This window comes from Tiliqua scincoides, chromosome 1 (genome assembly GCF_035046505.1).
Source record: "Tiliqua scincoides isolate rTilSci1 chromosome 1, rTilSci1.hap2, whole genome shotgun sequence".
NCBI lineage: Eukaryota > Metazoa > Chordata > Lepidosauria > Squamata > Scincidae > Tiliqua > Tiliqua scincoides.
This window is the reverse complement of record NC_089821.1, coordinates 19,379,076-19,401,724: the sequence shown is the minus strand read 5'-3', so window position 1 is coordinate 19,401,724 and position 22,649 is coordinate 19,379,076. Positions and strand designations below refer to the sequence as shown.

Here is a 22,649-nt window from a genome sequence, read left to right as displayed (position 1 = left end):
TTGTCACCTTGATTAACTCAAGCAGTCTCAAAACACCACAAGGGCAAGAAAGAGGACAGCAGCAATTTTCAACCTTTTTAATCTCACGACACACTGACAAGGTGCTAAATTGTCAAGGCACACCATCCGTTCTCTGACAATTGACAAGGCTCACTGCACCCCTAGTGGGTGGCCTCACATCCCCCAATGGCCCTACTAATAAATGACCCTCCTGCGACACATCTGTAGACCACTGGTGGCACACCAATGTGCCAAGGCTAGGGGCAGTCTAAAATTTGCTAAACACCATGACTTAAAACGAAACTGGGTTTTGAAAGTCACAAAATGCTCTCTTTAATCCAAGAAATAAGCCGAAATTTACCTTCTTATTGCCTGCTGATCATCTGCAAAGCGTCTGCAGATGGTCTTTAATGCTTGTACAATTTCCAAGCCTTTAATTACCCTTGCAGCGGTGCTTTTCTCCATTTGTTTTCCATTTCATTGTTTACATCTGTCGGCTGCTATCTTTTCTGAGAATGCTCTTTATCTCCCAATCCGGAAGAGCCTCTTTGTAACCTTACACTGCAGAGGGCAGTATAAAAGCTTGTATTGCAGGTTGTTGTTTATTTTGTTGCTGTTGTTTTTGAGGTAAGCTGGTTTTCAAGTGCTTCTGCATGTATTTTGGAAGGTTTTGTATTTTAAAAGTGCTAATGATTATTTATTTATTTATTTATTTATATCCTGCCTTCCCATGCCAAAACAAATGCCAAGGTGGCTTACAAAGCATTATAATAAAGTACAAAGTATCACAACAGGTAAAAAGAAAAGAAAAATCAAACAAGGCATTAAAACAATAATTTTAACATTACATACTGAAACGTAAACCAACAGAGAGCAAAATCTAATAAATATCATTGGGCCAATGGGGGACAAATTAGTCTAGGGAAGCAGTCAAGTCACAGCCATTTTTCAAAGACAAATGCCACAGGGCAAATATCCACTCAGCAACCGAATTCCAGATAAAACAGGTATGTTTTGAGCCTTTGCCAAGAAGCCATGAGGGAGAGAGTTGTTCTCAGTTCCCCTGGAAGGGAATTCCATAGTCGTGGTGCCACTACAGAGGTTTGTCCCCAAGCTGCCATCCCCTCTCACTTGGACAGAGGCATCACTTGTAGAATAGCCCTGTCAGATGACCTAAGAGAGCAGGCTGGAATGTATGGAAGAAGGTGGTCTTTCAGATAGCCTGGACCCAGATCATGGAGGGCCTTATATGTTAGAACTAGCACCTTGAATTGGGATCAGAAGCAAATGGGCAGCCAGTGTAGCTGCTGAAGCAGTGGTCCAGCAGAGTCATATCATCTAGACCCTGTAATCACCCAAGCCACTGCATTCTGTACTAATTGCACTTTCCGAACAGTTTTATAGGGTAGCCCCACACAGAGTACATTGCAGTAGTCCTTGAAGTTACTAAAGCATGGGTCACTGTAGCCAGGTTCCAACAGCTCAAGCATGGTCTCAGTTGGCACACCAGCCTCAGCTGGGTGGATGCACTTCTAGCAACTGCTGCAACCTGGTTCTCCAGAGAGAGCTGAGAGTCCAGAACTCCCAAGCTGTGCATCCATTCTTGCAAGGGAATGCAGCTCTGCTTAAAGTGGGTAGATGATTTAGTACCTGCAAAGAGGATTTATTGAACAGGAGAACCTCTGTCTTTTCTGGATTCAGTTTCAGGTTATTGGCTTTCATCAGTCCCTAGTCACATTCAGACGGCGCCCCAGGACTTCCACAGTGATAGCAAGGAGAAATACAGTAGGGTGTTGTCTGCATGTTGGTGGCACCGCACTCGAAATTCCCAGATGATCTCCCCTAGCAGTTTCATGTAGATGTTAAAAAGCAAGGGGGATAGGATAGACACCTGTGGCATCCCAAACTGTAAGAGCCAGGTTGCTGAATAGGTGTCTCCCAGCATCACCATCTGGGACCTGTTAGATAGGAAAGAGTAGAAGCATTGCAGAGCAGTGCCCCCAAGCCCCATTTTGGCCAGCTGATCCAGGAGGATACTGTGGTCGATGGTGTTGAAAGCTGCTGAAAGGTCCATCAGGACCAGAATGGATGCACTACACCTATGTAAGCTCTGGCGAGGTCATCTATCAGAGCTCTAGCTCTGTCCCAAAACCTACCCTGAAGCCAGAGTGGAAGAGGTCCAGATAGTCCTTCTCATCCAGGAACCCCTGGAGCTATGACGCTCAGAAGTGATCACCCCAGGAGGACAAACATCCCAGTTCTGTAAAGACCCAGGCCCTCTAAATGGCACACTGGAACTTTAAGAAAAGTTTGTAGAAAAGCCTGGCGCCTAAAAGATGGCACACATTCAAACGCTATGGGCCAAACTTTGCATTACAATGGAGATCCATAAATTTAACTCCTGTCACAGTTTTGTTCTGCTAAGAAGTGGCCACAGAGGTGGGGAGTGACTTAGATTAAGATTATGACATATGTGGGTGAATGTTAATATCCCAGTGACAATAATCACACACATATCCTGAAACTGCTATTAGTTGAAGGGGCAAAGACTTACAAACACAATATGGGTGCCTGTAGGTTTGCCCCTCTATGACTCATAGTAGCTTGGAGGGGTGATTTTCATTGTGGAATTGGTGCAGGAGGGGGCCAAGGATAATCATTCGCCCTTATGTTATGGCCCCAATCCAGACATCTCCTTACAGCTACTTTTAAGCAGAAGAAAAATATGATGAAGATCCATCACAGATCCACATAGTGTGTAGATGGCTGAAACACTATGGTAGCAGTTCATCTTAGTCCAAGAATAATGTAATCACAAAGCAATGCCTAAATGGCATGAATGGAAGTCACTGTTCTCTGGTGGAAAATAGCTTTGGAGAAACAGAAGGGGAAAACACACAGACACAGAATGCAGGACTCCAAAGTAGACTGGCAGTGTCACTATCATTTAGCAATCAGAAAGAAATGTTTGTCTGAAGTCAGACGAGGGATTTTTAAGGGCAGCATTTCCATCAACCATTGCACTGAATTCATCCTGTGTTGTAAAAAACACTGCACAGCCACAATGTATTTTTAGATACTAGTCGGTAAGCACACATTTTTGAGGGGGGGAAATGACTGAGAGTCACAACAAAGCTAGTCTGATGTGTTTGGCTCTAGTATTGATATCCCAGAACATAGTACAAAAAGAAATATAGTCAAGAAGGTCAACCATCTCCTGCTCCTAACTAGATACCCCCCTCCCCCCCCCCCGTCCAAATCAAGTCATTTCAGTAGACTTTGGATTGCTGTCAAGTCAGCTGGCAACTTTCAAACCAGAGGCTGGCAATCACTCATCAAATATTTGTATTACAGAACTTGATGCTGTAAAACTAATTATACTGCTGGACATTTTCAGAACATTAAGAACAGTTATTTACTCACCAAAAATAATTATTTATAAATGGTGCTATTTAAAAAAGAAATTCTGCTTCCTTCCATCATATGCAAATATAAAAATGAGCATGAAAATGAATCCAGTTTTCACCCTGGAAATGGAGGGTGAAAGTCTTTCTTTAAAGCCTTTCCTTGCTCCAGTACAATGTCAATGGAAGCATACACAGAGTGTGTGGGAGCGTATCTTAGGACTCAGCAGAGACAGCTATTACAGTGTGCTTTTTATCTCAAGGTTTGGTTTTGGGGAGCCTGGCACAAATGGGAACATGACAAGGATGGAAAAATACAGTAAGCAGAGACAAAAGTTGTCAAGGGACCTTTTTCAACTCAAATTGGGCACTTCAGCCACCTTGGGCATGTATTCCAGCAAGGGAAAGATGGGGTATAAATCTTTTAAATAAATAAATAGGGAAGGGGCAAGAGATTTCTCAAATCCACACCACTCTCCACTTGTTCTTTTTTTTTTTCCACTGCCAATTTTATTGCTCTCCTAGATCTTCTTTCCAGTCTCTCCAAAGATTCTTCTGTACCTCTTTTTTCCTCCAAGAGAGAAGTGCTGCTTCCTTCTCCCACCCCTTCATTACTGTAATGGTGAAGATCTTGGTGAAGTCCAGTCCTAAGCTCCCCAGAGGTGCCGGGTACAGCGACATCAAAATGGCTAAATCTGCAGCAACTATTTTGCAGCCTGACTTAGGGCATAGGATCTGGTGGAGGAGGCCTCTGCCGATCAAACCCCAATCCTGGGCCAGTCCCACCTCCGCCTTTCCCCCACTCTGGAACGCATCCCCACCCCCTGAAAAGTCACATTGCCAGGTGTGCATTGCTGACCACCGGCAGCTTGTCACAGGCATCCTCCTTGCACTGAGGTCCAGCACTTACTCATGCTGACCCAGCACCAGTGCTCCTTCCTCCCCAAGTCCCACAAACATGCTTTATGTGTTTGTTGCACCCAGAGCCAGTGGTATACCAGCACTGAGGAAATAGGAATGGACCCAAAGCAAATACAAAATGTGGTTGGTTTGTTGTTGGTCTATTTATTGTTTTTACCTTAAGGCATGTCCATTTTCATCTTCATTCATTCACCTTTAAAGAGCCCATCATAGCATTCCACCTGCAAATTCTATGTTCAGCACGCATCTTTCCAAGACCCCTTGTAGGACTTCTATGTTTTCCATTCTCCCATCAGGTTGAGGCAATGAATAATAGTAGCTGAATATTATCTTTTAAATGTAGTGAGCACGAAGCACTTAATTGCAAGCTTAATCATTCAAAGCAACTCCATATCATTTTCACTCACAATGAACATAATTTTACCAGCCGACTACTGCTATCCCAAATATGCATGACCCAAAGTTCAGCAGATCATCTTTCTTATATTTTGTGAACCTAGTAATACGATTGAGTTAAAACAGCTTGTTTATAGAGTACAGATGATAGACTGATTTTTCTTCACCAAAATACCCAAGTCCTCCTAAGAAAAAAGGGTAAAACTTGAATGTGTCCTAAATATTAATAAATTCCACAGTGTATCATTTTTCTATGTCATACTTAGCTAGAGTTTTCTGTTTTCTGTTGCATGGTGCAGAGTTGTCGATCCGCTTGTCGGTTTTCACCCTAAGCCCCATGCACCCCATGAGGTTAACAGACCGTGGCGAGGCAACACCTTACTGGCTGCGGACTGCCCAGCTTAAGGCGGACAGTAGCTGCCCAATGAGATGCAATGATCTCTCCCACCGTCGGAAGCAGCCCCTGGCATCACGTTCTACGTCAATCGAGCGAAGACTTATAACCGGTAAACTGCTGCTTCCCGTGTTGTGCCGACGCCGTATGGCGAAGTTGGAGTGTCCTCTCCAGTGCGCGAAGCCTGGTAAAGAAGGTATGGAGGATATGCTGTTACCCTTGCAGCAAATCCCCCCTCTCCAAGTTGCTGGAATGGTCCAATGGAAAGGCAGAAGCCAATACGGTTGGTTCCAGCAGCGGCGCAGGAGTTGCCAGAATGTTCAGCCATGTGTTCAGCCATGAAGTGTTCAGGGACTCCGGCTCCGGATTTTGCCTCGAGGTTGACTCCTGAAGCCTTTTCCATAACTGGATGTAGCCACAAGGCAGTGGAGATTTGGGATCAGAGTTTTCCTTCTCTCAGATGAGCTGCCTTCCCAGGCTGACCAGTCCCATCTACCCGGTGGCTGTTTAGTCGCCTCTTACGGCACGTACAGCCAAACTGAGGGTCTGTTCTTATCCCCAGCCCCTGGGGGATGACGCAGGAGTGGAGGGGCAGAAAGGAAGATTGTGGAAGCAGGGATGGTGCTAATGGAGGGTTGCAGAGAGAGACGGAGCAGGGATGGGGCTAATGGACGATTGCAGAGAGAGAGGAAGCAGGGGTGGGACTAATGGATGATTGCCATGAACATTTCAAGAATACTGTTTACAACACCTTGTTCATATTTGGCAAGAAGACCAACAAGACGGCAGATTGGTTTGAAGCCCACTCTGAGGAGTTGACACCAGTCATGGAGGAAAAGAGGAGAGCTCAAGCAGCATACAAGACCTGTCCCAGTGAGTGCAACCTGCAGGTCCTCCGAGCTGCTCGCAGCAAAGTCCAGCAGGCTGCCAGGAGATGTGCCAACGACTACTGGCTCCAGCTCTGTTCCGAGATACAGATAGCAGCTGACACGGGCAACATCAAGGGGATGTATGACGGTATCAAGCAGGCCCTAGGTCCAACACAGAAGAAAATTGCCCCTCTGAAGTCTGCAGCAGGCGAGGTCATCCAGGATCGGGCGCAGCAGATGGAACACTGGGTGCAGCACTACTCTGAGCTATATTCCAGAGAAAATGTAGTCACCGAAGAAGCGCTGAACAACATTGAGTGCCTGCCTGTGCTGGAGGAGCTTGACAGTGAACCAACCCTAGAAGAACTTCACGTGGCCCTGGACTCCCTTGCCTTTGGCAAGGCACCAGGAGAAGACAGCATCCCTGCTGAAGTCCTAAAGTGCTGCAAAGAGATCATCGTCACTGAGCTGCATGAAATCCTCTGTCTTTGCTGGAGAGAAGGTGGAGTACCTCAAGACATGAGGGATGCAAACATCATCACGCTGCACAAGAACAAAGGCGACAGAGGTGACTGCAACAACTACCGCGGCATCTCTCTCCTTAGCGTAGTAGGAAAGCTGTTTGCCCGAGTTGTACTAAAGAGGCTCCAGGTACTTGCAGAGAGCGTCTATCCAGAATCGCAGTGCGGATTCCAAGCCAACAGGTCCACCACTGATATGGTATTCTCCCTTTGACAACTGCAGGAGAAATGCAGGGAACAACGACAGCCACTCTTTATAGCCTTCATAGATCTCACAAAGGCTTTCGACCTGGTCAGCAGGGACGGACTCTTCAAGATTCACCCCAAGATTGGATGTCCACCCAGGCTCCTCAGCATCATCAGATCTTTCCACAAGGACATGAAAGGCACTGTTGTCTTCATGGCTCCACATCAGTCTCCTTTGACATCCGAAGCGGAGTGAAGCAGGGCTGTGTTCTTGCGCCAACCTTGTTTGGGATCTTCTTCGCTGTCCTGCTGAAGCATGCCTTTGGAACTGCAACAGAAGGCATCTATCTCCGGACCAGATCAGATGGAAAGCTCTTCAACCTCTCCAGACTTAGAGCAAAGTCCAAAGTTCAGCTGAAATGTCTGCGTGACTTCCTCTTTGCCGACGATGCAGCTGTCACTACCCACTCTGCCAAAGATCTCCAGCAGCTCATGGATCGTTTTAGCAAGGCCTGCCAAGATTTTGGACTGACAATCAGCCTGAAGAAAACACAAGTCATGGTTCAGGATGTGGACTCACCTCCCTGCATTACAATCTCTGAGCATGAACTGGAGGTTGTCCATGACTTTGTGTACCTTGGCTCAACGATCTCCGACACTCTTTCTCTCGATACCGAGCTAAACAAACGCATCGGTAAAGCAGCTACCATGTTTTTCAGACTCACAAAGAGAGTCTGGTCCAACAAGAAGCTGACGGAACATACCAAGATCCAAGTCTACAGAGCTTGCGTCCTGAGCACACTTCTGTACTGCAGCAAGTCATGGACTCTTCGCTCACAACAGGAGAGGAAACTGAACGCATTCCACATGCGCTGCCTCCGATGCATCCTCAGCATCACCTGGCAGGACAAAGTTCCAAACAACACAGTCCTGGAACAAGCTGGAATCCCTAGCATGTATGCACTGCTGAAACAGAGACGCCTGCGTTGGCTTGGTCATGTTGTGAGAATGGATGATGGCCGGATCCCAAAGGATCTCCTCTATGGAGAACTCGTGCAAGGAAACGCCCTACAGGTAGACCACAGCTGCGATACAAGGACATCTGCAAGAGGGATTTGAAGGCCTTAGGAGTGGACCTCAACAGGTGGGAAACCCTGGCCTCTGAGCGGCCCGCTTGGAGGCAGGCTGTGCAGCATGGCCTTTCCCAGTTTGAAGAGACACTTGGCCAACAGTCTGAGGCTAAGAGGCAAAGAAGGAAGGCCCATAGCCAGGGAGACAGACCAGGGACACACTACACTTGCTCCCAGTGTGGAAGGGATTGTCACTCCCGAATCGGCCTTTTCAACCACACTAGACGCTGTGCCAGAACCACCATCCAGAGCACGATACCATAGTCTTCCAAGACTGAAGGTTTCCAATCCCCTTGTTTTACGCTATGCAGAATAATGTTCTATGAGCCCTTTGTGCCTTTTTGTGCACTCTTTCATGGTTTTTCTTTTCCAACCCCAGCCAAATTGGGGGGAAGGGGGGAACAGTTAGAAACCTCAAAGGTATTAGACTACAAGTTGAGACTCATTATTCCCCAGGGTTCTGTTCCAAGAACTCATGTGGATGGCAAAAAATCCACTATAGCAGTGTTTCTCAAACTGTGGGTCAGGACTCACTAGGTGGGTCGCGAGCCCATTTCAGGTGGGTCCCCATTCATTTCAATATTTTATTTTTAATATATTAGAGTTGATGCTACCATGGTATGTGACTGTGTTGGGGGAAATGTTATAGACCTACACTTCTAACAAGCTGCTATAAATATTCTTTTGACAATTCTTTTGACAAATGGGACTTACTTGTGGGTAAGTGTGTGTAAGATAGCAGCCTAGGATTGTCAAAAATTTTCCTGCTTGATGATGTCACTTCTGGTCATGACATCACTTCCAGTGGGCCCTGACAGATTAACATTCTAAAAAAGAGGGTCCCGGTGCTAAATGTGTGAGAACCACTGCACTATAATAAATCAATTTAAAAATAAAGTCTCTTTGCTCTGGTGATTTAAAACAGCCTTGCTGACCTTTTGAAATACACACAGAGGCAATCAGTCTGTCTCTAGGCACTTTGGCTTTACTAGGAGGCCGGGGTCTCCCACTTAACCAGGAGCCCCAGCAAGGAGGAAAGTATGGAGAAGGTGATAATAGCTGCCATTTAGCCTTCTTTCACCTGATCAGGGGGAAAGGGGGAGTGAAGCCTGCAGAGAGAATGATTGATGGATTGTCAGTCGGATGCCCTCTCTGGCATTATTAAATGACTGTTTTCCTTTAATTTAAAGGGTCCTCCTCATCAGCTTTGAGATAGAAAAACCTGTGGATACTTAGGTTATACCTGTAATCACATGTATGACTCTCTCTGCAACAGTAAAAAGCAGTCTTTTAAACTGTGATTTTAAAGAGGTGCATTTTTTCCCTTCTCCAGGGATCAGCACATTCCTTCTTATTTGCAGGGGGTCATTCGTGTTGAATCAAATCCATGTATAAAAAATCTGTGTATAAATAGGCTGGACCTGTATACATGACCAGCTTTACAACTGTAAAAAGAAAGAAGGCCTGCACTACAAAAGGCAGACTAAAAATCTGACTTAGATGGAAGCTGGAACCTCCTGAGCTAGAAATTATTTTCCTTTTCAGCTTTCTTTTTTAACCCTCAGCTACACACCCAGCTTCCTGCTCTCCTCATGTATGTGGTCTTGCACTAGAAGGGTGAAAGGGGATCTACACCATAACTACAATTTAATATACACCTTTTAAACAACAAAGGTGCCAATTTACATTATAATTTAACATGCTGTGTTCCACTATCATGTACCATTATGTGTTCCATGATCATGGAAGCCACCACAAGATTTCAAACATCTTACATCTACATCTTGACTAATGGAATTTACCCTCATGGGACAACAACACAATTTTATTTCTTCATTGATTAATCCAGGCCTTCCTGCCTCTAAAGAGACCTGCCAAAGAATAAAATCACAAAAGCATACAAATCCAAAATCAACCCAAGTGAATAAAAGAAACTGATATTAAGGTTGCAATCCTATACCCACCCACCTGGGATCAAGTTTCATTATTAATGGGGCTTACTTCTGAGTAGACATACATAGGGTTGCACTATAAGGAAACCACAAACTACAACAGTGGGATTAAAATTAACAAAACCTCAACTTCATTGAAAAAGTGTTCATTAGGAGAGGAAGAACTACCAGTGATGGGACCAAATAGACCTATGACCAAAAAGTCCTTATCACAAGACACACACCCCACAACCAAACCTCAAAAAGGGGACCGTGGAGTAGGATCCCGCTGTTGAATGAAGTGTATGGGCAGAGTCATGCTTTGTTACTTCATGCAAATATTGCCCATTCTAGTGAACACATGTGCCATTAGCACTCGCTAACAACAGCTAACCTTACATGTTGAACAAGCAATGTTGTCATCATCAAGCTACAGAATGACAACAGAGAAGCTGCGCAGGGCTTGAGTTTCCAGCTGTGAGGCCACACAGCTTAGAGGGAACACTGCTTCTGAGTACAGCTGAGAAGTTCAAGCAGGATCAAGTGCAAGTCATTACAGCAGAGGACAGCTTGGCAGAGCAAAAGAGACACTGAACAAATCAATCTGCTTTGCCTTCTAGCCGCACTCAAGATGTTGAAAATCCAGATCAAAATTTGCTCCTGACAAAAGTCTTCAATTCTTCCTCTATTCGAATGAAAAACTGACAGTATTCAAATGAAAAACATGGCAGCATGGCTGAAACAATGAAGGAAAGCTTAAGCGGAAAGTGAGGATGGGGTGGCAAAATATTTATTACAATTACTGAATTGCTCCTCCTCTCCCTGGATTCAGAATGACAAAATGGAAGAGGCCTTGATTTTATTTTTCACCTTGTTGCAGCCAGCTGGTTGGCCATGCTGCAAAACCAATCTGCATCTGAGTCTCTCCCACTAAGTGTATGCACTACTAGGCAAGTAAAAGCATTGAGTGCTACTTCTGAAATTGGGGAGACTGGGCCAGAAAGAGAGCAAGGAGAAACTAAAATGGAAAAAGAGTAAAAATATAAGAACACATTTTCTTAGCATCTTAATTTACCATCTTTCCCATTCAAAGTTTCCCATTCATGACACCATCTACGCTGTTGTATGTAAAACCAAACCAGAACGGTTTTGATAAATGCACAATTGGGAATTCTGCTTTTCTTTTTGGAGCTCTGCTACTGAATCACTGGTTGATTCATCCTGAATGTAATGGAGGCAGATGGGGCAGGGGAGCAAGAAAAGTAAGATACCTATGTTTAAAATATTAAAAGACAATTCCTCAAGGTGCCTTTGTAAAGCTCTTTAATATGCTGTACCTGTTCTTTTACAAACCACTTAAATAGCCTGAAGCACAAGATTTAAAACAAAATGCCCTCAGGGCTTTGGCTAAAAAAAAGTAAATGTTATATAGCGCACCACTTCAAAATTTTCCTTCTTTTCTTCTATTCTTCAAAGAGGGTATAATTATGAAAAAAATCCACTATTTTCTGCTAAGATTTGAAGACCTTAAGATATCAAACATGCAACTTGGAATCCCATCTGCTGCATGTTTTTACAGAGGCGCTTGCTGGGTCATCATAACTAGCATGTGATAACTCTGTGTTTTAAAAACTCTGCAAATCTACTTCCTACATATTCTTGATGCTCACTAATCATTCAGGTATTTGGTCATGTGTATTCAAAGGTGTCCTTGTCTTCCAAGATTACAAATCTCTTGAGCTCCAGTTAAAAAGAACTAGACTATGTCTAGTCTATGAACAGGGCAAGTCTGTGATCAGTTAGAAATAATGGGGCAATTTCTAGGTGCCACCATGAGTTCATCAAGAACAAGTCATCTCTTTAGAGTGACTATTCCGATAGATTGTGGGAATGCCACAGGCATAGCATACCTAGGTTTCAGTAAAGTATTTGAAAAAATTTCCTATAATAATCTTGTGGATAAAATGGTGAAATGTGGGGTCAGTGGTACTATTGTTAGGTGGGTTCAAATCTTGTTGAACTATTGCTCCCAGCAAGCACTTTTAAATTGCTCTATGTCAAGCTGAGTGGAGCACTGCAGCGCTGTGTCTTGTTGCACAGGATGGGGGAAACCTGCCTTGGCAGCAGCATATGTGAAAAAGTCTAGGTGTCTTAGGACCCAAACTTTCTCACGCCACCTAATGGCTGCAAGCCTCTTACAATAGCACTGACTGCCATAAAGTAGTCAGTGCCTGTCGCAAAAGGGACTCTGACAGTATATGAATTAGCATGCTGCTGGGAGTGCCGGCGGAAAGCCTTGAATCTTCCGATCCCTGCCACCAGAGGATCCCCTGCTCACTGGAGCAGGTACAATGACGGAGAGGCAGGAAGGTGTGGCGTGAGGGTGAAACCGGGAGGGGGAAGGCGAGACGTAGACAGAGGATGGTCAGATCGGATCCTGGGAGGGGGTGGAATTGGCAGTGATAGCACAATGGATATCCTAACCTCCTTCCCAGGCTCAGTCCCGTGGCATGGGACTACACAGACTTACAACAGCTATTTAGCTGTCATAGGTCCAGGTTGACCCACCCATGCCATAGAGGCTTATCTCCGGATAAGAGAACAATTGTTCCCTTACCTAGAGGAGACCTCCTGGACTGCCCTCCTGCCATAGAATACAGCAATCGCCATTATGGTACTGCTGCATCGATGGATGGTGGGGGGATAGGATTGGGCTGTTGGTGATCCACAAACTGATCATGTGCACCAGTGTGATGAGGCAGCAAAAAAAAAAGTTAATGAGCTGCTGGACTGTATTCCCAAAAGGCACAGAGTCCAAAACTTAAGGAATAATAGTTCCACTATCTTCTACACTACTCAGACCTTGGGGTGGTGGTGGACAAGTCAATGAAAGTGTCGACCCAATGTGCAGCAGCAGTGAAGAAGGCCAATTCTATGCTTGGGATCATTAGAAAATGTATTGAGAACAAAACAGCTAATATTATAATGCCGTTGTACAAATCTATGGTAAGGCCACACCTGGAGTATTGTGTCCAGTTCTGGTCGCCACATAAAAAAAAAGGATATAGTGGAAAAGGTGCAAAAGAGGGCAATTAAGATGATTGCTGGGCTGGGGCACCTTCCTTATGAGGAAAGGCTACAGTGTTTGGGCCTCTTTAGCCTAGAAAAGAGACGCCTGAGGGGGGACATGATTGAGACATACAAAATTATGCAGGGGAAGGATAAAGTGGATAGAGAGATGCTCTTTACACTCTCACATAACATTAGAAGCAGGGGGCATCCACTGTAATTGAGTGTTGGGAGAGTTAGGACAGACAAAAGAAAATATTTCTTTACTCAGCATGTGGTTGGTCTGTGGAACTCTTTGCCACAGGATGTGGTGATGGCATCTGGGCTGGATGCCTTTAAAAGGGGATTGGACAAGTTTCTGGAGAAAAAATCCATTACAGGTTACAAGCCACGATGTGTATGTGCAACCTCCTGATTTTAGAAATGGGCTATGTCAGAATGCCAATGCAAGGGAGGGCACCAGGATGAGGTCTCTTGTTATCTGGTGTGCTCCCTGGGGCATTTGGTGGGCTGCTGTGAGATACAGGAAGCTGGACTAGATGGGCCTATGGCCTGATCCAGTGGGGCTGTTCTTATGTTCTTATGACCTCACTTGGAGCACTGCATTCAGTTTTGGACAACACGTTTTAAGACGGACTTTGATAAGCGGGGGCAGGTTCAGAGGAGAGCAACTAAGATGGTGAGAGGACTAAAAACCAAGTCCGATGATGAACAATTAAAGAAGATTGGTATGTTTAGCTTTAGAAGAGAAGACTAAGGAGAGATATGGCAAGCATTTTCAAAAATCTGAAGGGCTGTCATACAGAAGGGAAAGATTTGATCTCTATCGCTCCCAAGGACAAAACTAGAACCAAAGGGTTGAAATTACAGGAAAAGCAAATTTAGGCTAGACATGAGGAAGACCACCTTAACTGCACAAGTTATCCAGCACTGGAACAATCTACCTTGTGCAGTTGTGGGTTCTCCCCTGCTGGAGGTGTCCAAGAGAGGCTGGATCACCTTTCAGAGATGCTGCGGTTGCCAGAGCTACACAGGGGGTTCGACTAGACCCTTCCAAGAAGGACCCTTCCAAAATTCTATGTTGAAATGACACATTCCCAGGAAGCCATGCTTCTGCATGTTCACAGAAAGCCAAATAGAAAAAAATCAAGAGATTAATTATATTATCAGAACATAAATAATTACTGCAAGACACAAAGCAGCGCTACGAGGCAACCTTCATTAATTTCAACATGGTGCCAACATAGGAGCTCTTTGGAAATTTGGTTTTGCTCTGTTACATGACACATACTTAACAAATTAGGGAAATTACGTTCAGCTATCTGGTTTTGTACTGAAAAGTTGCTCAGTGCTTCAGTAAAAGTTATCAGGTCTTTAATCCAATTTCAGAACTTTACTGGAAGAAAATGCAAATTTAATTCAAGAATTTAATGCTAACAGCCAAAGCAGCTTCTACACTGACATCTAGTGAATTTCCATAGCAATATGACTGAACAATTTAGAGTGCATTCCTAAAGTGACCATAGGCCAGTGGAGGCCCCCTGTGTCCACCAAGGAGTGTTGTGAATGTACTGTAAAGTATGCTCGCAGTTACTCGAGAGCTGACTAGGTTGGTGCAAGGACATGCCCTGGTTGGCCAGCACTGAATTCTACCCTGGAGGAGTAAGCTGGAGGTGGTGAGAAGGGGTGGTGAGAAGGTGTTCTGGGGAGGGGAGAGGGCATTTCTGAGCAGGGAAAGGGTGAAACAAGGGGATCATTGGCCCGGGAGGGGAGTGGGACCAACCATGCAGCACAGGCCATATCCTAGCATCCACTCCTGGGCCCTGCAGCCTTACATGGGCTGCTCAGATTCACACTTTCACTGGTGCAGATCTGACTAGCCCCATAGAGGTGGCTAGGGGGAAAACTGTCCCCTTTCCTTGAGTTGCTCTCCAGCCATCTCCTAACCTGCACTGGATACAGTGCAGGCCACTCAGCTTGTCTGTTCCAAAGCAGGTTAGGATTGGGCTGGCCAGCATTTACACAGTGCTTTTCACACTCAAAGTACTTTATAAACATTGTCTTATAAATCTCATCCCAATTCCCTGTAAAGCAAAATGAATAAAAATGCATGTTTGTATTGCTCTATTTGTATTTGTAAAAATAACATACTTTCTTGGAAGCAATGGAAATGCCTTTTGATTTCAGTCAATATTCCAGTTACTCTGAGAGTGGCATAAGAAATACCTTGAGATCAAATAACTCAGGGCCCAATCCTACCCTTTTTGTCACCTGTCAATGCACTGGTGCCAAAATGGCGACCACTGCATCCTATGGCAAGGGGCAGTTGCAGAGGTCTCCTCTAGGTAAGGGATTGTTCCCTTACCCAATGGTAAGCTTCTTTAGTATGGAGGGGTCTATTCATGCCTGCGACAGCTATTTTTGAATGCAGGGCTTAGGATATCAGTAGCACTGGCACTACAGATCCTGACCCCTGCCAGGATCCAATCTGACCATTCCTCCCCCCTCCCCACCTTTGTGACACCACCTCCTCCTGCCTCTTCAATGACTTACCTAAGTCATCCAGGGGCAAAAGATGCACTGTCGCTGGCCTGCCTACTGACACTGCCAGCAGCACAGTGTTGGAGCATCTTCTGCAACAGGCACTGACCACTTTATGTCAGTTAGCACCACTGCAAAGGAGGAACCAACGTTGTGCAGAGCACTGCAGCAAGTATAAGACTGGGCCATTTAGTTATTTGATTTTTCTCTCTAAACCGCTTTGTGAGCTTTTGGTTGAAAAGCGGTATATAAATACTGTTAATAATAATAATAATAGGGTTGTCAATATAGCTTGCATTCAAAACATTACTGGCAAAATTGCCAACGTTGTTATATATGTTCTCAGCAGGTGCACTAGTTAAATTAGATCACCATGTTCAGCCTTTTTGAAGTTTTCTACTTATGTGAAAACAGGAGAATTGAAAAAGTATGAGACAAGTGTAGTGCCAGATTTTTATATATACAGTATATATTTGTAATAATGATGCGGAATACTGTGACCTAGAAAAGAGCAAATACCTCATTCTAGAAAAGGCGCTGAAGAACAGAGTGGTCAAGGACCCTGTCCATGACTGCAGTTGAGGATACTGCAGCACAACAGAAGGCTACTACTGTGGCTCACAAACACCAGGAAACTCCTCGCCAGTTTCCCCACTTAACAGGTGGATTATCATAGTTGGAGCCTGACAGTGTGCAAACAGTGCGGGAGCACTGTATTTAGTCTTTCTGTGAAATGCAGGGTTTGGACAGGATTCTTTAAAAACCCTGCAGGGGATAACTTTTTCTCTCTTCTAGACAGTGGGAATCAGCACCAGTCAGCCATGATGCCAGATAAAGAGTAGGATGTTTTAAAAATCACAATCCATTCTCTTGCACCTATTATCACCAGCGTCCTGAACAATTTGAGACAGTTGTTAGGGTGATTACACAGAGAAGGACAGGGCTTCTGTATCGCCACTAAGGGAGGACAGTTTGGGAGGTAGAGCTTCTCAGGCAGGTGTAAAAAAAGCCACACCCGCTGCCAAAATTCACTCGTCACACAACTAGTTGTGCTCTAGCATTGATTTACTACACTTTACTTCTAGTACTCCATGCAACAAAGTAGATTGACCCATCATAAATGTTTCTGTAATTGCAGCAGTTGGAAAAATGAGTTCTGGAATATCACCTAGGAATTCATATGCATATGGAATAGTCCTCTGTTGCAACTCCATCATCATACTGAAGTAATTTTGAGGAGTTGCTGCAAATAATGATCCATCACTAGATTATTTGAAACAGCTTCATTTTGTAGTCAAACTACAGGTCAAACCTCTTTATTCGTAGGTGTTTTGTTCCCCAAACTCCCGCTGATAAAAAAACACTCACATTAAGCAAAACCAGAAATGACGTTTTTCCAGCTGTGACAGAAACCTGCTGTAAACAAATCCCTATAACTATTTTAAACAAGAAATACATGTGCAGAGGGCAGCTTCCCTTACCTCACGCAGCAAACTGGCGGGCAGTCTCCCGGCACTCAGGGAAGCTATTTCCAAATAGCTTTGGAAGCTTTGCAGGTGGCTGGCTGGTCCTTCATCTTGTGGGTGAGGAGGAACCAGAGCCGGGCGAAGCCTCCTCACCTCAGTGTTCTTAAGGGAAGGGAGTGAGCCCCCAGGCAGGCAGGCAGGCATGTAGGCGAGGAGACTGGAGGTCTCAGCCAGTCACTTGCAGAAGCGCCCCAGGATGTCTCTTTAAACTTTGCTTCCAGTAGAGGCCGCTTGTGAGGAGGGGGCAGACCCGTGAGAGGTGCAGAGCAGCGGCAGCAGGAGTGAGGGCGAAGGGGACCGAAAGGCTTTAGGAAAGCACAGCCTGGGGGTGTGTGTGTGTGAGAGAGAGAGAGAGAGAGAGACCGACCAGCAGTAACCACAAAGCGTGGTAGCTCCTTTCATGGGGCAGTTTCCACAATGGAGGGGGGGAGCTAAACAATTTGGAAATAGCTTCCACAAGTGCTGGGAGACTGCCCACCAGCTTACTGCGTGAAGTAATGGAAGTCCACACAAACACTTATTTCTTGCTGACAAACAGTTAAAAGAACTTTTTTAGTAGCTCCACGTGGGTGGCCATACGCGTTGAGTCAAATCTGCGGAAGAAAAATCCGCTGATAGTTGGACTCGTCCTGTATTTTGACCTTTCTTCTTGTCCTTGGTTTTTTTCCTAGCTAGAAACATTAGCTGTTTACCATCTGTTCGGTTTATCATCTAAACCAGGGTTTCTCAAAGTATCACTCACCGTGTGAACTTAGCATATGTTGGTCCATCGCGCAGCGGTGATGTCATCACCACTTACTTCTGGGTTGAGAGGCCTGCAAGACTGAGACACGATACATCAAACACCGGTAAGAGGCTCAGAGCAGCCAGGCAGTCAATTTCAAGCATGCTAAAACAGCGTGCAGAAGCTCTGCCTGCAAAGGCAAGCCTCCTACTGTTGTTTGGTGCATTGCATCCTGGTCTTGCTGCCAGGCGGCAAATGTCCAGCGGTGCTGTGCATATCACCAGACACCACCTCATGTACCAGCTGCAGAGAAATGGTGATCTAAACCAAAGTTTATTCATCAGATGATCCTGAACGTGCATGGTCTTCCCTCAGCTTCCAATGCTTCCTCCTCCCTTCTTTGTTCGCCAGAAGAAGAGACTAAAAGCCCCCACTTTTTGAACTAACCACAGTTCCTCCTTATATCCAAACTCAGGAAACTGCGACTTGCTCAAACTGCACTTTCTTAACAGACCAGGATATGTAAAGACAGTTTTGCTTTTCGTTTGTTTCAAACATTTGTTTCTACCTCTGTGTATGACCTTGATTATACCAATATTTTCACACATAATGTAGAGAGACCACCACAGCTGCTTGCATGCCAAGGCAGAATGAGTGACGCAGCCCTTAGTAACAGCTACATGATGTACAAGAAGTCCATAGATTCTTTAATCCTCCCTGCTGTGGTCTAGCATGGATCAAAAGTAAGGTTCGAACAAAGTCTAGGATTGTTTCCCATAAGCAAAGCTATTTATAATATTATCCAATTCTATACCAGTCAAAATCAAAAATGTATATTAATTATACAGTTGCATCAAATCTTCTACCAATAGGACCATGCAATAAACAAACTACCCTGAAAACAAAATTTGTTTAAATTAAGCAAATTACTTTTGCTAGTACACCCTGATGAGCAACACTGAGAAGTTTTTTTGTTTTGTTTTTATGAGCACTCATAAATGTGCAATCGCTCACAAACTAAATGCTAAATGACATTATAAAATGATTCTTTAAAAAATGTTCAGGACTTGCAGCCAAGCTGACTCACGAATGTATTTAGTCTCTGAAAATCAACTTACATAGAGAAATTAGTAAAAGTTTGTCTTCATTAAAGTCAGAGCCCAGGCCTATCTGACCTGCTTAACAAGAAGGGGGTGGGAATGAAAAGTGATCATCATCAATCCCTTGCCACATGAAGTCACTGTGATTAATTTACCGAAAGTCAATTAAATGGTTAGACAAGACAGCTTAATTATTCTGTAAAGTTTAGCAATAGACACCACAATGCTTTTAATTTCCTGCAGGCAGATTTTACCCACTGCCCTAACTAGAAAGAGTTATCCATTAGAACTACTTCTTTATGAACATGTAGCTGGTCAGTCAACAGGTTGGTCTGACTGTTTATGAAATGTTTCACAGTATTAGAGAAACCTATGTAGGTTGTGCCTCATTATCCACTGGGGGTTCCATTCCAGAACCCGAAGTGGATTAAAAAAAAATCAGTAGATACCAAATCAGTGGAAAACATAGCTTTAACGACCCACTTCCAGGTTTCTTGCTTCTCCATTGATCTCTCCAGAATGCATTAGTCTAGATCAGGGGTGCTCAATACATTGATTGCGATCGACTGGTCGATCGCGAGGCACAATGAGTCGATCGCAGGCTTTCCTCCCGTCCACGCATCCCTGGGAGTGAGCCCCGTTGACTCTACTGGGGCTGACTGGTGAGTAGACCTGGAGAGGAGCCGCTGGCAGGCTTCTCTCCCATCCACGCATCCCTGGGAGTGAGCCCCGTTGACTCTACTGGGGCTGACTGGTGAGTAGACCTGGAGAGGAGCCGCTGGCAGGCTTCTCTCCCATCCACGCATCCCTGGGAGTGAGCCCTGTTGACTCTACTGGGACTGACTTACCTTTCCCCTGTTTTTGCACTGGTATGTATGGAGATCTGCCCCCCCCCCCAACTTCCATCTGTTGGTTCTGTGTGCAAGGGGTTTTGCACTGGTCTTGCTGTGATGTCTATATAGAGATCTTCCCTCCCCCACACTTTTCCCCTGTTTTTGCACTGGTCTGTATAGAGATCTGCTTCCCCCCCCCCCACACACACACACACTTGTATTGGAATCGAGGAAGATCTGGTGAGGAGGTAGATGTGGTGTCAGCGGTGGCCCCTTTAAGGGTAAGGCCTGGGCATCCAGCAGAGTGTGCTGCACAGCTGCAGCCACTTGAAGGCAATAGGGCCCTCAGGGATATAAGAGCACCTGAGGCAGGAAGGGCTCCACTTATTTATGTGAGTCAGCCTTTTCCTACATGAAGATCATTAAGTCCAAGTACCGTTCCACCATGATTGATGAACATTTGGAAGTGTGCTTGAGGCTGGCTGTCAGCAGCTACTGTCCAGACTATGCATCCTTGGCTGATTCACTTCAGTGCAAGTCATCAAAGTAAACTCAAGTAAAGTGGTGCATCGCAAGACGAATGCCTCGCACACCGAAAAACTCGCAAGACGAAAGCGTTATTGCAATTTTTCTGGTGACTCGCAAGACGAATTTTCTATGGCCGTGCTTCACAAGATGAATTTTTCTATGGCCGTGCTTCGCAAGACGAATTTTTAAAATTAAAAAGTTGAAGTTTTGTGCTTGAAATTTTTGAAATCCTCAGTACAGTATGTATGCCTTTAAAGAGCACTTAATAAACACTTTGTAAACCAAATTTGACTTTGTTCTGACTTTTTTTGCCCATAGGAACGCATTAATTAAATTTCAATGCATTCCTATGGTAAACCACGCTTCGCAAGACGAAATTTTCGCAATACGAAAAGACTTGCGGAACGAATTAATTTCGTCTTGCGAGGCACCACTGTAATTACAAAAAATGTTTATAGTTAATTATGTTGTGTTGTGCAATATTGGCTCATGCGGTTATGCAAGGTACACCAACATACATTGTACGCATAAATGTTATATGTTATGATGGCGCGAACACTGTAAAAAAACTCTGGTAGATCTCCAGGCCTTGCTGGGTTTCAAAGCAGCTCTAGAGCCAAAAAAGTGTGAGCACCCCTGATCTAGATGCTATACTGCTATACTGCATTAAGCCAATAGATGGGGTGAAGAATGGAATCTAATGGAATGAAATATCATTTCATTCACCCCATCTAGTGGCTGAATGGGGTATAGCATCTGTACTAATGCATTCTGGGGTGACGTGGAGGAGCAAGAAACCCTGAAGTGGGCCTTTAAAGCTATCTTTAATCCTGAGAAGCTTGCAACCAATGCGGTTTAGCAGCGTGAAGGTAGGAAATTGGACTTTGGTGCTTTTTCCCTTGGTACAAGACATTTAAAGATGGACCCTAGCATCAGTGGTGAATCAAATCAGTGTATGCCAAACAGTGGATAGCGAGGTCCCACCTATACCTCTTGTTGTGCCAGATCTCTTATTGCGCCAGACCATCTGTCTACCTAGCCCAGTGCTATCTACTCTGACAAGGAGCAGCTTTCCAGGGTCTCCATGAGCAATCTTTCAAGCACTTGCTACCTGATCCTTTTATCTGATGCCAAAGAGTGTGAACCTAGAACCTTCTTTATGCAAAACACTCCACCACTAAGTTTTGCCCTCAAGAATGGCATCATAGGTTGGCCAGACTAGACACTGGTGGAGAGCTCACATCCATCAGAGAGTCCACCTGGTCAGGTTGATCCTGAACAACAGTGGCAGTGATAGTACCCAAGTGGTGGATGGAGGTACTGGGGAGAGCTCAGTGAAAAACTTTGCCCCAGGACTTCTGCAAACTAGTGCTAGCACTGCGTGACCACTCTCCCTGTATACCTTATCAATGTCCAAGAACCTTCCATTTTGATAATTATTTCTTATTTCTATACTTATCACATTGTCCTCCAGGAAGCTTTGTCCATATCTTATTTTCCAAAATTTGTCAAGTTTGTCAAGTTAAAAATGACAGACAGCAACCATTTTCATACCCTTCTGGTTCATTAAACTGAACCAACTCAATCTGAAGTCAAGGCCACACAGTGCAACCTACAAACAATTTCTGAGGAGCAGCAGAGTTTAATGCAATTGGCTCTCAGAACAAAGTTCAAAATTGTGTTTTACACTCTAAGCACTGCTATAAATGCTTTCTTTTTTTCTACATCACTCTAAGAGAGCAAGGAAAGGTTTTTGTTCTTTTGAAGACTGGTCCTACAAGATTAAGTCTGGAAAAAACCAGTCAAGCCTTTTATTTCTAATTTATTATGTTTCTTTTGGACTTTACCTCTTGTGTGCACTTTTAACAGAGGTAACAGGACCTCTGTACCTTCAACAGACATACCAAGGACGAAATCAAACACACCAAAAACATTCCACTTAAGGGCACATGAAAGTCAGGGTTCTTAGCCAACCACTTGGAGTGCCCATGAAAGAATGTTTTTTTTCACCCTATACAGCAATAGTGAGAGATAATCCTCAGGTGCTTCTTCTGTTGGAATTGGGGGAGGGGCTATTTTTCCCTCTCTCTCCTTCCCTCTGCAGCCCCCTGAGCTCCCTTCAATATCTTCTCTTGAAGAAGAACAAATATTCAAGGGGAGCAGGGGACTGCAGAAGGAATGGGAGATTGGAAAATCCCTGCCCCCCCCTGTGTCATGCCAAAAAGAAGAAGCATATAGGATACAGCCAATTCTAAGCATGTATTATTTCCCACAAATGTTGGCACAACCCCACGTATGCAGTTTGTCTTGTCCCCTTAGATCAGGGGTGTCCAAAGTTTTTGGCAGGAGGGCCACATCATCTCTCTGACACCGTGTTGGGGGCCGAATTAATTTACATTTCAAATTTGAATAAATTTACATAAATGAATATATTAAAGTTGAACTTATATGAATGAATGAAGGTCTTGCAGTAGTTCAAGGCCTATAAAAGACCTTGCACAAAGCAAGGCTGCCCTTTCCTTTCCTGCTGCTACTGCATCACAGACGTGAAACAACAAGCAGTGGAGGGAGCCCTC

The 22,649-nt window shown here is 44.6% G+C and overlaps 1 protein-coding gene across 1 annotated transcript in view; it reads right to left on the bottom strand.

Annotated features, from left to right (window-relative positions):
* Window positions 1-22,649, bottom strand: part of COX16 (cytochrome c oxidase assembly factor COX16) — a 48,942-nt gene that overhangs the window by 8,875 nt on the left and 17,418 nt on the right. The window lies entirely within an intron of this gene.